Below are 15,463 nucleotides of genomic sequence, written 5' to 3' on the forward strand. Positions count from 1 at the left end.
CAAACAGACGAACGAACGAACGAACGGACGCACAGACCAGAAAACATAATGCCGATAAATGCGGCATAAAACCAATGTAACGTTTCTTTTTTTGCCTAGTATATATAAACTGCCTTGGATAGAATCGACCTTATGTAAATGAATATACATATCTTTGATAACTAGTTATGGGTTCAACAAATTTCTGTTCAAAGTATATAACTGTTTGTTTTGAGTTGATATAAGAAACAAAACCCACCACAATTCCTCTTTTATTTTGTATTTGAATGTTCCAGAAACGATCATAGTCGTATGTATGCACTTGCAGTAGATCAATTTATATCATACACCACACACATTTAAAACAGTACCAGGGCTGATTTTCAGATATGTGTACAGCAATCAAATAACTACATTACAACAAGGAACATTTCAAGACCTTCCAAAACTGGACCGACTGTATGTTTACATTGTTTTTATATTTTATCATGACGGAAAAAAACCATAACTAAACTTATTCATTGGTTGATAAGGTTTACCATCAATGTTAATGATATATGGAGATTTTAAAAAGACAAGTGTAAAAATGACAAAGAACATGAGATATGGAAGTTATTATCATTCATTATTCAAAATTTGCCTCGCGATTTGCATTCATGACATAGTAAATAAACACATCACATACACCAGGATTAAAATTGTGTACGCCAGACGCGTAATTTGTCTTAAAAAAAAACATAAGTAAAACAAGAAACAGAAATGTTAAAAGCAATATGAAGTAAGAAGGTGAAGAACTCTGAGGATCCAAATTTTCGAAAAGGATGCATAATAAAGCGGAGGTAATATTTTTCTTCAGCAGAAAAGCCTTAGTGTTTTGAAAAATCAACAGTTTTGTAAACAGTCAATTTATAATAATGACAAAATTAGTAATATCTAATGTGAACATAGAAGTGCGAACTACTAGACTAATGGCCAAATCAGGGAGGAAACATCAATCAGTAGCGTCTGGCGTAAATACAGAATTTCATTCCTGGTGTCTATGATGAGTTTATTTTTTATTATGAGCATTGCAACTGTAGTGACTGTAGTGCATGTCAACACAGAAGTGCTGACTACTAGACTGATGACACATCCAGGAAGGAGACCTCAATCAGTAGTGCCATCGACCAAGTGGTGGTAAATAATCTCATCATTGATACCAGGATAAAAAAAAAACACTTTAGTCTGAGCAAATTAAACCATACAAAAACATGTTTTCGTCTATCTCATGCAGAACTCCCATTACTTTTTTTGACGCACACAATTTTAATCTATGATGACTTTATATTAAAAAAAACTAATTAAGCATACTTTGCTTTGATTGATCATTTAAATAATTAGAAAACAAACTGTCAATGTAGTTTTTAAAATCACATGTTTATTCCTGTTGCCCCTTACCGGAGTCCTGACAACACCAATAACATTTAATAAAAGCAACAGAAGTATACCGGTGATTAAAAGTCATTAATCGATTGAGAGAAAAAAATCCGAGTAACAAACTTAAATCGAGGCAAAAGTATTAACTATAAGAGGAAAACAAATGAACAACAGGAACACTGAAGTGCAACAAAAACAAACGCAAACATACACAGAAACAAACTATTTGCATGATTGAACAACAACTGCTAACAAAAATAAGACAAATGTCTAATTATAAATTATTATAAACATAATATGTCTGTGTTATTTTGGTCTTTTGTGGATAGTTGTCTCATTGGCATTCATACCACATCTTCTTTTTTATATATATCCTTTGTGTAAAATATATGAAACATTACCATTATTGTGTTTCAGTTATTTGTACAGCAATCAAATAACTACAATACAGCAAGGAGCATTTCAAAACCTAACAGAGCTAACCCGTCTGTATGTATAACTTGATTTATTTCACTTTACTGGGCGGAGTGTAACCTGTTCACCCGTGATCTGTCAATTTATAGGTTGTTTTTGTGGATAAACTAATCACTGAAGTGTCCAGTTATGACCATTTATCCGTGCAAAGTACACTGTATGTGTATTTCCAAAATAAATAATGAGACACAGCCGTTGATTTTCTTCTAAAGCAATGTTTTAAAAACGTAAAATTTGTCACAATCTGGAATTTATGGATATGAAAGTAAAACAATGACGACATCAGTTGCAAAACATGCATATGTCGTTATTCTAAAACGTTTTGAAATGCCTTTTTGCTTTTTTATATTATACTTTTGGGGTGAGGAGGTGCAAGAGTGTTAGTTGCAAGTAGAATTGATCATATTTAAGGAAGAAGAATAGGGACTTCATATTTATTTTTTTAAATGTTTTTTTCATAAATCACGTTTAAAAAAAATCACAATCATAGAAGTTTCAAACAGAATAATGCAATAACCGATACTTTAAATATATATCGTTCACTCAGTTCTTTTGTATATCTGCTTGGTGACAAAGATAGGAATCTATACTACTAAACGAGAAGACCTCATTTTGTGTGTCGCTTCTCTTCCTTCCACAATAAATTAATCATCATGCCTCAGTGTTCTATAAGTTACATGCATAGTTGCATTTGTCATCCATTCTTATGATTATCCAGATTGAGTTATTTTCGGGGAAAAACGACAAAATAGGTGTCCGGATATTGTTTCCGTCATCAGACTGACTTTTAGTCATAGATAAGACTTCCGGTTTTTAACATCACAAGAACAACCAATCGTATGACAGATGTAACTACGATTATACTACTATAACATATAGAGACTCTGTATTTTGTCTACTGTTTTCTTTGAAATATTTAAAAATTAGGGGTCATACCAGTTGCACATATATTGAAATAAGTAAAACATGTGGAAACAAGAATGAGTCCATAGTATACGGATGCCACATCGGCACTATCATTTCCAATGTTCAGTGGACCGTGAAATTGGGTAAAATCTCTAATTTGGCATTAAAATTAGAAAGATCATATCATAGGAAACATATTTACTAAGTAAAAAGTAAATATGTTGATTGGACTTCAACTTCATCAAAAACTACCTCGACAAAAACTTTAACCTGAAGCGTGAAAAGACGGACGGACGGACGGACGAACGGACGCACAGACTAGAAAACATAATGCCCATAAATGGGGCATAACAATTTATTGTTGAAAGTGAAAGTAATGATTTGGCCAAAATGAAAGTAGGGTAGAGATTAGAGGGAGGCAGGACTTTTTCGGGACGTCGGGATCGGGATTTCGGGATTGGTCCTTACGGGATCCGGGAATATTTTTGTCCAATTTCGGGATGTCGGGATATGAATTTCGTTAAAAAAAACGCACCTCGGAATTTCGGGATCAGGACCCCTCCGACCACTCCTCAAATTAGCCTTAGTCATTTATACAAGAGTCAAATCCTACCATTGACATGTTAATAGGGCTCTCAAAAGGAAAAGCACTGATGGATTTTCCTAGAAGCATATTTTATTAGAATAATAATGGTCTATAAGCAGTTTCATTTATTTCATGTTTGAAGCGGTGCAAATTTTTAATCTAATATGACTTTTACCAAAAAATGCATTGTAGCAATTTCCCAAGGGGAAGAATAATTGTGGTGTACAGTAGTTGTCGTTTGTTTATGTAATTTATACGTGTTTTTCGTTTCTCGTTTTTTATATAGATTAGACCGTTAGTTTTCCCGTTTGAATGGTTTTGAACTAGTTATTTTGGGGGCCCTTTATAGCTTGTTGTTCGTTGTGAGCCAAAGCCCCGTGTTGAAGGCCGTACATTTAGCTATAATGGTTAACTTTTATAAATTGTCCTTTTGATGGAGAGTTGTCTCATTGACACTCATACTACATCTTCCTATATCTATCATATGGTCTGACCACACGCGTACAGTTTGACCATATGAGTATACGCATATGATACTGACCATACGCGTATGGTCCTAAAACTCATATGGTCCAGAATGTAAGCATAGACAATTCGAATTGAGACGTACATACATATATTGTATAGAAGAGGGCGAAAGATACATAAGGGACAGTCAAACATCTTGTATAAGATGAGATATATGTTTGTTTTTAAAAGAATATAAATCTTAGATATTTCATTACCTTTTTGTTTTGTATCTTTTATTACTTATTTTATTGTTTAAGAAATCGCAACCGAAAATTACTAAATGCTACAACTGTGAGGAGAAGTCTGATTATGCAATTGTATGATCATACAGCAACTTAACACCATGAAAACTTCCTTTCCTTTCAATAAAACAAAAGTGTCTAAAAAGTGGAAAATATGAATATTAATCAAGACATTACAATGCTGTTCCTGGTTCGAAACACTGGACAATCTAGCTGGTGATAGCATATAATATGACCATTTTGTATTTGTCTATTATTGCTAAAGGGTCATATTTAGGCTAATGAACTATTCATTTAATTGTTGATTTTATCTGAATTTCATTCAAATTTTGTGTTTAATGGAAATAAAAATAGGGTGGATTAAGTGTGTCTGTTTTAAAGTTTTTTTTATTGATAGGTTTCTTTTATTAATCTTCGGGGTTCACCACAAGAAATATTATTAACTCTGAAATCAAATGTAGCATTAAATGGAGTTAAAATGAATATGAGTGCCCTGCATTATGTTCTAAACACCGTTTTGTTAAGGATCAAGTAATTTCTAAATAAACACTGGAAAGTAGTTGTATTACGCTCTTCAAACAGAAAATTGGCATTTAATTGGAAAACAGATTCATTTTGATTTTGTTTTTGATGACTTATTGGGAATATATGATATTGTCCTTCACTTAATTACAGTTATAAACTAAAAAAAGTAATTCTTTAAAGTCTAGGATACCTTTTTTCCTTATCAAATTTTCTGTAAAAGAAAACGGACCAGCTGTCTCTAAAAACCCGGACAATTTCACAGTTGCTCTCGTAAAAAACCGCACATAACAAACACTGATTTTTTTGGATTAAATACAAGGAAATTATGCTTCTTTGATGATCAAAACACATATAGTATTCAATATAAGATTGGTAGTAATGTTAAAAACGAAATATCCGTTAATTTAACTTATCATATGTTTTATCACTCGAAAAAGCCCGAACTGCATTCGAAAAAAATGGACGAATATAGTTATCAAAAGTACCAGGATTATAATTTTATACGCCAGACGCGCGTTTCGTCTACATAAGACTCATCAGTGACGCTCAGATCAAAATAGTTAAAAATCCAAACAAATACAAAGTTGAAGAGCATTGAGGACTCAAAATTCCAAAAAGTTGTGCCAAATACGGCTAAGGTAATCTGCTCCTGGGGTAAGAAAATCCTTAGTTTTTCAAAAAATTCAAAGTTTTGTAAACAGAAAATAAATTAAAATGGCCATATAATTGATATTCATGTCAACACCGAAGTGCTGACTACTGGGCTGGTGATACCCTCGGGGACGAAACGTCCACCAGCAGTGGCATCGACCCAGTGGTGTAAATAGTTATCAAAAGTACCAGGATTATAATTTTATACGCCAGACGCGCGTTTCGTCTACATAAGACTCATCAGTGACGCTCAGATCAAAATAGTTAAAAAGCCAAACAAATACAAAGTTGAAGAGCATTGAGGACCCAAAATTCCAAAAAGTTGTGCCAAATACGGCTAAGGTAATCTACTCCTAGGGTAAGAAAATCCTTAGTTTTTCGAAAAATTCAAAGTTTTGTAAACAGAAAATTTATTAAAATGGCCATATAATTGATATTCATGTCAACACCGAAGTGCTGACTACTGGGCTGGTGATACCCTCGGGGACGAAACGTCCACCAGCAGTGGCATCGACCCAGTGGTGTAAATAGTTATCAAAAGTACCACGATTATAATTTTATACGCCAGACCCGCGTTTCGTCTACATAAGACTCATCAGTGACGCTCAGATCAAAATAGTTAAAAAGCCAAACAAATACAAAGTTGGAGAGCATTGAGGACCCAACATTCCAAAAAGTTGTGCCAAATACGGCTAAGGTAATCTACTCCTGGGTAAGAAAATCCTTAGTTTTTCGAAAAATTCAAAGTTTTGTAAACAGAAAATTTATTAAAATGACCATATAATTGATATTCATGTCAACACCGAAGTGCTGACTACTGGGCTGGTGATACCCTCGGGGACGAAACGTCCACCAGCAGTGGCATCGACCCAGTGGTGTAAATAGTTATCAAAAGTACTAGGATTATAATTTTATACGCCAGACGCGCATTTCGTCTACATAAGACTCATCAGTGACGCTCAGATCAAAATAGTTAAAAAGCCAAACAAATACAAAGTTGAAGAGCATTGAGGACCCAAAATTCCAAAAAGTTGTGCCAAATACGGCTAAGGTAATCTACTCCTGGGGTAAGAAAATCCTTAGTTTTTCGAAAAATTCAAAGTTTTGTAAACAGAAAATTTATTAAAATGACCATATAATTGATATTCATGTCAACACCGAAGTGCTGACTACTGGGCTGGTGATACCCTCGGGGACGAAACGTCCACCAGCAGTGGCATCGACCCAGTGGTGTAAATAGTTATCAAAAGTACCAGGATTATATTTTTATACGCCAGAATCACTCGAAAAACCACTATCCTAGCCGGACACTATACCTACCGTGCGAAAGCAGTGTCTTACTGTATAGATTACCTTAGCTGTATTTGGCAAAATTTTTAGGAATTTTGGTCCTCAATGCTCTTCAACTTCGTACTTTATTTGGCCTTTTTTACTTTTTTGGATTCGGGCGTCACTGATGAGTCTTTTGTAGACGAAACGTGCGTCTGGCGTGTATAATAAATTTAGTCCTGGTATCTATGATGAGTTTATTTCCAACACTGGTTCGATGCCACTGCTGGTGGAGATTTATTTCCCCGAGGGTATCACAAGCCCAGTATTCAGCACTTTTTGTGCTGACATGAATTGTCGTTGATATTGTTATATCTATAAATTTACTGTTTACAAATTTTTGAATTTTTTTGAAATACTAAGGCTTTTCTAACTCAGGCATAGATTACCTTAGCTGTATTTGGCAAAATTTTTAGGAATTTTGGTCCTCAATGCTCTTCAACTTCGTACTTTATTTGGCCTTTTTTACATTTTTGGATTCGAGCGTCACTGATGAGTCTTTTGTAGACGAAACGCGCGTCTGGCGTATATACAAAATTTAGTCCTGGTATCTATGATGAGTTTATTTACAACCACTGGGTCGATGCCACTGCTGGTGGAGATTTATTTACCCGAGGGTATCACAAGCCCAGTAGTCAGCACTTTTTGTGCTGACATGAATTGTCATTGATATGGTTATATTTATAAATTTAAAATTTAAAATGACCATATAATTGATATTCATGTCAACACCGAAGTGCTGACTACTGGGCTGGTGATACCCTCGGGGACGAAACGTCCACCAGCAATGGCATCGACCCAGTGGTGTAAATAGTTATCAAAAGTACCAGAATTATAATTTTATACGCCAGACGCGCATTTCGTCTACATAAGACTCATCAGTGACGCTCAGATCAAAATAGTTAAAAAGCCAAACAAATACAAAGTTGAAGAGCATTGAGGACCCAAAATTCCAAAAAGTTGTGCCAAATACGGCTAAGGTAATCTACTCCTGGGGTAAGAAAATCCTTAGTTTTTCGAAAAATTCAAAGTTTTGCAAACAGAAAATTTATTAAAATGACCATATAATTGATATTCATGTCAACACCGAAGTGCTGACTACTGGGCTGGTGATACCCTCGGGGACGAAACGTCCACCAGCAGTGACATCGACCCAGTGGTATAAATAGTTATCAAAAGTCCCAGGATTATAATTTTATACGCCAGACGCGCATTTCGTCTACATAAGACTCATCAGTGACGCTCAGATCAAAATAGTTAAAAAGCCAAACAAATACAAAGTTGAAGAGCATTGAGGACCCAAAATTCCAAAAAGTTGTGCCAAATACGGCTAAGGTAATCTACTCCTGGGGTAAGAAAATCCTTAGTTTTTATGAAAAATTCAAAGTTTTGTAAACAGAAAATTTATTAAAATGACCATATAATTGATATTCATGTCAACACCGAAGTGCTGACTACTGGGCTGGTGATACCCTCGGGGACGAAACGTCCACCAGCATTGGAATCGACCCAGTGGTGTAAATAGTTATCAAAAGTACCAGGATTATATTTTTATACGCCAGAATCACTCGAAAAACCACTATCCTAGCCGGACACTATACCTACCGTGCTAAAGCAGTGTCTTACTGTATAGATTACCTTAGCTGTATTTGGCAAAATTTTTAGGAATTTTGGTCCTCAATGCTCTTCAACTTCGTACTTTATTTGGCCTTTTTTACTTTTTTGGATTCGAGCGTCACTGATAGTCTTTTGTAGACGAAACGTGCGTCTGGCGTGTATAATAAATTTAGTCCTGGTATCTATGATGAGTTTATTTCCAACACTGGTTCGATGCCACTGCTGGTGGAGATTTATTTCCCCGAGGGTATCACAAGCCCAGTATTCAGCACTTTTTGTGCTGACATGAATTGTCATTGATATGGTTATATTTATAAATTTACTATTTACAAATGTTTGAAATTTTTTTTGAAATACTATGGCTTTTCTACCTTTTATTTACTAGGTTTACTATTATCAATGATTACGATATATGGATTTCTGACGTCCTCAAACGTAACATTTGTTACACCATATGGTAAGACTGTGCATGCAGTCTCTTCTATTTATAACAGGTGACTCCCATGAAATATTATACAACAAATGGTTGCGGTATATCATAAAACAGGGAAAACCAATCTCATAAATCGTAAATGAACTAAAAACCTGCTCAGATTGTGGCACACGTGTTTACAATCCCGATAACAATTTTTATTCGGTTGTCTACTCGTGAAAGTAGACGGGATTGTAGTCACCACATAATGAACATATCCGCAATCATCTGTGAAACATATATTCCATAACCGTCAACCAACACGTGATGCCGTCTGAAAAATTTACGAAAAGGGGGATTTCAACTTTACCATTTTGATGTATTGGTTGTATATCTTTCTTGTTAGCGCTATTTCGCAAAGATTCGTTATAACACAAACATAGGAAGAACATGACAAAAAGTTTGTTTAGCCTTAGTGTGCTTCCGTGCAAACGTCAAACATTTTGATTTCTTAAAATTTATATGTATCCAGTGCAATAACCATTTAACAGCTAAATGATAAAACATTTTATCAAAAATGATTTACAACAGGAAATTGATTGATTACTACAATTTTGAACATGACTGGCTAGTAATGACTGTTTACTATCATCATAAGGGATAGTAAAAATACTGTTAAACATAATAGATTGTATTCCTACCTATTTTTTTTCAGTCTGAACCATACTTGACTAAAAAATCCTCTTTATTATTTTTTTTACTTTTAAATAATCTTATTTTTAACAGACATGACAACAGCCACATTAAAGTAAATATATATATATACATATACATATACAGATTTTTACATCCTTACATGATTATAAGATTCAACAAATTATCCATTTTTCAGTTCTTATTCTTTATTTGATGATAAAGCCTTCTTTTTAAATTTTCGTACACTGTATTAGTATTTTTTTTTTTTTTTTTTTTTTTATTTTTATATAATGTTGTCATATTTTCTTGGACATTATTTTGGTTGTCCGTTTTATATCTTTTTATCTTTGATGTAAACGAACTTTTGTTCGAAAATCGAACCGCGCATCAAAATAGTAAAGATATAAGTTGTGGCATTTTGTAGAAGACAGAGGACTTTCTTATTTTCATTTTTCTCACTTATTTCATTTTTCCATGTAAACATCAGTGTGCAGCTTTTTAACTTTTCATTGTATGTATAAACGGCATCATTTCTTAGTAGAATACCAAAAAAACGTGCCAACGAGTTTGTGTGTGTGTAACATTTTTATGTTGTGTTTCCGTTGTGTCGTTCGTTTTCCCCTATATTTGAGTGTGAATTCAAATTACTATAAGACGTGTCACGGTACTTTTCTTTCCCAAATTCATGTATTTGGTTTTGATGTTATATTGGTTATTCTCATCGGATTTTGTCTAATGTTTAGTCCGTTGCTGTGTGTGTTTTAAAAAGCGGTATACTACTGTTGCCTTTATTTATCTCTTTGTTGAATTGGTCAGCAATTTGAATTTTTTTTTTTTTTATTAAAATCACAAAAAAACTGAACTCTGATGAAAATTCAAAACGGAAAGTTCCTTATCAAATGGCAAAATCCGAAGGTAAAACACATCAAACGGATGTATAACGGTTGTTGTCCCTGAGGGTAAATTATATATTTTCACATCGATTACAATTTTTCAACTTTTCACCGTATGTTTAAACAGTACCATTTCTAAGCAAAATACCAAATATACGTGCTTACAAGTGTAATCTCACTGTTGATTCGGTCAACAATTTAAAAACTGTTTATTTATTTAATTTTTTATTTTTGATAACACGGTTTCACAGTATCTCCAAAGGTTTATATGAGCGATCTTACTATACATTGCTTTTTCAACACTAGTTGTTTGTACGTTACCTATTAATTGGTTGACGTTTCGGTTTTGACACTGACATGATGTAATGACGGTGAAATTTAATCCGATTATTATCTGGTACAATAATGAAACAAAAGATGAATATTTATTTGATATATAGGAAAATTATGGTCACCATAGATTGTCGACATTCATCAAGGAATGTCAAGGATCGCACTGTATATGGTATTCCTTGAAACAAAGTCATTTCAATAACAAAAAAAATAACTGATGTATCAATAATATAAACCTTAAATTTGTGTACTATTAAATGTTACCATTTGGTCATAATATACAACATCTGAAATCTATTTAAGTTTTTATACTATTATACTATTTATATATATGACATTTTGATGTATAATGCAAATATAAATAAGAACATGTGGTATGAGTAAAAGTACGGCCTTCAACACGGAACATTGTCTCACAACGAAAAGTTAGCTATACAGTTCCCCAAAATAACTAGTGTAAAACTATTCATATAACAGAAAAATCAACCGTTAACTCTTTTTGAAAAACGAGAAACACATATGAACCACATCAAAAAACGCCAACCACTGAATAACAGACTCCTGTTAAAGTACACGTGTATACAGATACAGGGATTTTAAATGTTTTAAGAGGCACCATCTATTACTGTTGTTTGAAAAATTGTGTAAAATTCTCACTTCAAAAGACATACTATTAAATAAAAATTTGAATGGCTAAACGCATATATAGATATTACAGTTACGATACTTTAGTATGTATTAAAACAGTTTCAATTTATTGGGCGAAAACAAATTGACATTTGTCAAGGAAGACACTTTTGAAAACCTTACTAGTTTACAAGAATTGTAAGTACAAATCTTATCAATGTTTTCATAATTTAGAGTTTCCTCCATATTTAACGTACTTCCCGATCGCAGCACCCCATTGTCCCACGGAAGAGGGACAACTTGCATTTACGTACTAGTATGTGAACCGTATACTAGTATCATAAATTGTGTCTTCTATATAATAAAATGTGTGTCTTTCTTTTTTAAATGATTAATTGATATTGCTCGAAAAACTCAATTTACGATGAAGATATTGTATGTGACCTACTAAACTTGGCTTATCATTGGATTTGTTCATACATCACCAACACAACTTGCACCAATGTACAGCAGGATCTGCTTACTGTTCCGGAGAAGCTGAGATCACCACTAGTTCGTAGTGGGGTTCGTTTTCCTCATTCTTAATTTTTCTATGTTGTTTTATTGTGTACTGTTGTTTGCCGGTTTGTCTGTTTGTCTTTTTCTTGTTCATTTATTTTCATCTTGTGAGTTTGAATTTATATTGGGTATCTTTTGTCTCTGTTTAAAATTTAAGATTCTGAAATTAATAAGTTGATCATTTATTATAAATGGGGTTTTTTTGTCAGTCCATAAAATATTATGAAGAAAAAAACATAAACAAACTTTAATTTTAAGAATGAAACATGTGAAAGTTCAAATATAACCGATGCATAGGTGTGTAACAAAGTGTACGTCATATGCATATTAGATTTCATATATCGTAATAAATGTTTATTTTTTTTTATTTAATAATATTTTACATCTGTAATGTAGATTATATTTATTGGTATATCATTTTTACAAGATAATATCAAAAATATATAGGATGTGCTGAAACACACTCTAAATTTATAACCATGTTTTATATGTCTATCCCAAATTCATGTATTTAGTTTTGATGTTATTTGTTATTCTCGTGGGATTTTTTTCTGATGCTTGGTCCGTTTCTGTGTGTGTTACATTGTAGTGTTGTGTCGTTGTTCTCCTCTTATATTTAATACCTTTCCTCAGTTTTAGTTTGTTACCCCGATTTTGTTTTTTGTCCATGGATTTATGAGTTTGAACAGCGGTATACTACTGTTGCCTTTATTTATATGTCAATACTATCAATAAGGAAAACAAGATTTATATTTGTCATTCAACACATTTCGAGTTTGGAAGGGTTTTTTGGTTTTTTTATCAATCTGATTATCAACCACATTTCTTTGATACTATGCTCTCTGATTCACAGTTACAAATAAGATATCAATAGTTTTCAACAAAAAAAGACCAAAATCAGCAATCAAAGTTATGACATTCCCACGCTTTCCATTTTGGTATTTAAGTCGTTTTTTTAGTTCATACTATTAAAGATTTTTCTACAGTGAATATTACAAAATGATTGGATAAGCCAGTAGAGATTTGAATCTTATTTAACATAGGTAGTCAACGTTGACCATGTGGTCACATCATACACAATTGATTTTAGATGTCTAATAGCAGTATCCGACAGTGGTATAACTACAAATATGTTCAGAAGTTCACAAAATGCTTTTCTTCATTGGTTTTCAAGACAACATATTTTTAGCTCACCTGGTCCAAAGAGTCAAGTAAGCTTTTCTAATCACTTGTCGTCATCCTTCGTCGCTTGGTCTTGACCAAAGTTAACCAAACTTGGCCACAACAAACATTGGGGTATTTAGTTTTAAAAATGTGTTCAAAGACCCACCTGCCAACAAAGATGGTCGACATTGCAAAAAAAAGAACACATTGGGTAAAATGCAAGTTTTGTCTATTATCCTGAAAACCAAAGGAAATCTAAAAAGGAAAAGTGTTTCTGAATTGAGCTTTACCAATTACATTAATTATCCATATCCTTAAAACTGTCAGACGATTTCTGTGGGAGAAATTGCCCTTAAAACTGTGTTAGAGATAAACTTTACATTGCAAAAATGTTCAGAGGACAAGTTCTACAAATAAGTTCTATGGTTGAAATCATCAGTTGAATAATTATCAGATTTATTGACCTTTAATGCCGATTTGTACAATTTTGTTTATGCGTTTTTGTCTTATATCTTAAACTTTTAGCTAGAAAGAAACTTTTATCAACAGAAATTATCAGCAAGACAAGATCTATAATAAAGACAAATGGCAAAAATTGTCTGACTTCTAATTGAAGTTATTGTCCTTTAATTACAACCAATTAGTTCTTTGCGTGTTGCATTATATGACACTGGATCTTGATAGTCTCTAGTTGTTGTCCTAGGAAGATATACTCAATGTGGTTAAATACAATTACTATGATTTTAGTGATTTCAAATACTAATCCTAAATGTATTCACAAAGTTTTATTCCTTTAATCCAAGGCAACTTACGTAAATATTTAGCTGGTTATTCATGAATAATGTTAAACCATATGTTAACTGTTGTTGCCACTATTTAAATTTCTTGACCAATTTGCGTCATAGTCACACCAATATTATTATGTAATACTAATCAAAATTAGATAAATATTCACATATCAATGAAAATAAACAATTTCCTTAGTGTGAAATATATGAAACATCACCATAATTTTGTTTCAGGTATTTGGACGGCAATCAATTAACTACAATACAGCAAGGGGCATTTCAAAACCTACCAACGCTAACCAATCTGTATGTATACATTGATAGAATAATAAAAATATTAGAAAACTGAATCTAAACTAAAGCAGTGTCAGACTAGATTTACTATTATCCATAATTACGCTTTAAGAGGTTATACCCACCTCAAACGTTACGGTTGTTGTCCCCGATGGTTAGACTGTGCAAATACGATAAAACAAATGGTTGCGGTATAATGCAAAAGTTTGCGTTATTTCACAAAGGGTTATGTTATAACGCAAAGATTTACGTTATTTTGCAATACTTTGCTTTATGTTTGCGTGATTTCACAAAGGTTTGTTATTTTGTAAAGTTTTGGAAGAAACATGAAAAAGTGTGTGTAGCGCCAGTACAAACGCAATCTGTTTTGGTTCTTTACAGATTATAATTCAGATCATAACCTAATTAATAGCTTATTAATACATCATTTAATCGAGTAATCGTTTATTTTTATTTACAATAGGAAGTTGTCTGATTACCCCCATATTGTATATGACTGGCCAGAAATGTACTATCATCGTAATGGGTTGTAAATATAATGTTACACATAGAATGAGTGTTATCACATTCAGTGGCAAACTGTTTAATGAATTTTGAATTTTTATTCACAAGATCCCCCTCTCTTTTTGTTATTTTTGTTCTTGCATCGTATTCAATATAATTAAATTTGGTGCGACTGTCATACAATTGAGAGGTTTTCCTAGCTATAAAACTAAGGTTCAATCCACCATTTTCTAAAAAAGAAAGTGTATGTACCTAATCAGGAATATAACAGTTGTTATCCATTCGATTGGTGCGATTAATCTTTTGATTTTGCCATTTGATTAGAGACTTTCCGTTTTGAATTAAATTCAGAGTTTTTGGTCATTTAACTTTTTGGTTGTAACAAGCATCTATGGATGTTGATTTTATAAAAGTAGATCTTTCAATGTGCTTATAATGCGAATACTGTATATCAATCCAAAAAGAAGAAGGCGTCATATACTATCAATCTAATGGTTTAAACCGGAGAAAGACAGTTGCCACTATATACTACTGGTTTACTGTTTCGATATATCTATTTGTCCACTCATTTCAGTTTTCCTTGTAAACATCCGTGTGCAGAAGGTATTTTCTAAAATTCTTTCTTCAGTGATTTGATAAAGCATATTTCCACATCTTCTAATTATATATCGATTTCGATTTGATGTCTGTGTATATTTAGACTGCACTGCTTCTAAGAAAAATATTAAAATTAATGTGCTTACAAGTATTATCTCATTGTCGAATTGGTCAGCAATTGAAAGACTATTTGTTTTTCTTCGATAGAGTCGTTTTGTCGTATCTTAAAATAAATCTTGATGATGTGCGTATGATGTGTATTTCTTCGATTACAAATGAAATAAGAAACACTAGGGTTATGTACATTAACTACAAATGGGTGGACACCCCGGTTTGACACTGACATAATGTAACATATAACT

The 15,463-nt window shown here is 32.9% G+C and overlaps 1 long non-coding RNA gene across 1 annotated transcript; it reads left to right on the top strand.

The window, feature by feature from the left end:
• Positions 1–389: 389 nt before the first annotated feature.
• Positions 390–14,012, top strand: LOC143078112 (uncharacterized). Its single transcript, XR_012979058.1, has 3 exons — positions 390–438; positions 1,813–1,884; positions 13,941–14,012. It is a non-coding gene; the product is annotated as an uncharacterized LOC143078112 (long non-coding RNA).
• Positions 14,013–15,463: the final 1,451 nt, after the last annotated feature.

The sequence above is a fragment of the Mytilus galloprovincialis genome, chromosome 6 (assembly GCF_965363235.1).
Source record: "Mytilus galloprovincialis chromosome 6, xbMytGall1.hap1.1, whole genome shotgun sequence".
NCBI lineage: Eukaryota > Metazoa > Mollusca > Bivalvia > Mytilida > Mytilidae > Mytilus > Mytilus galloprovincialis.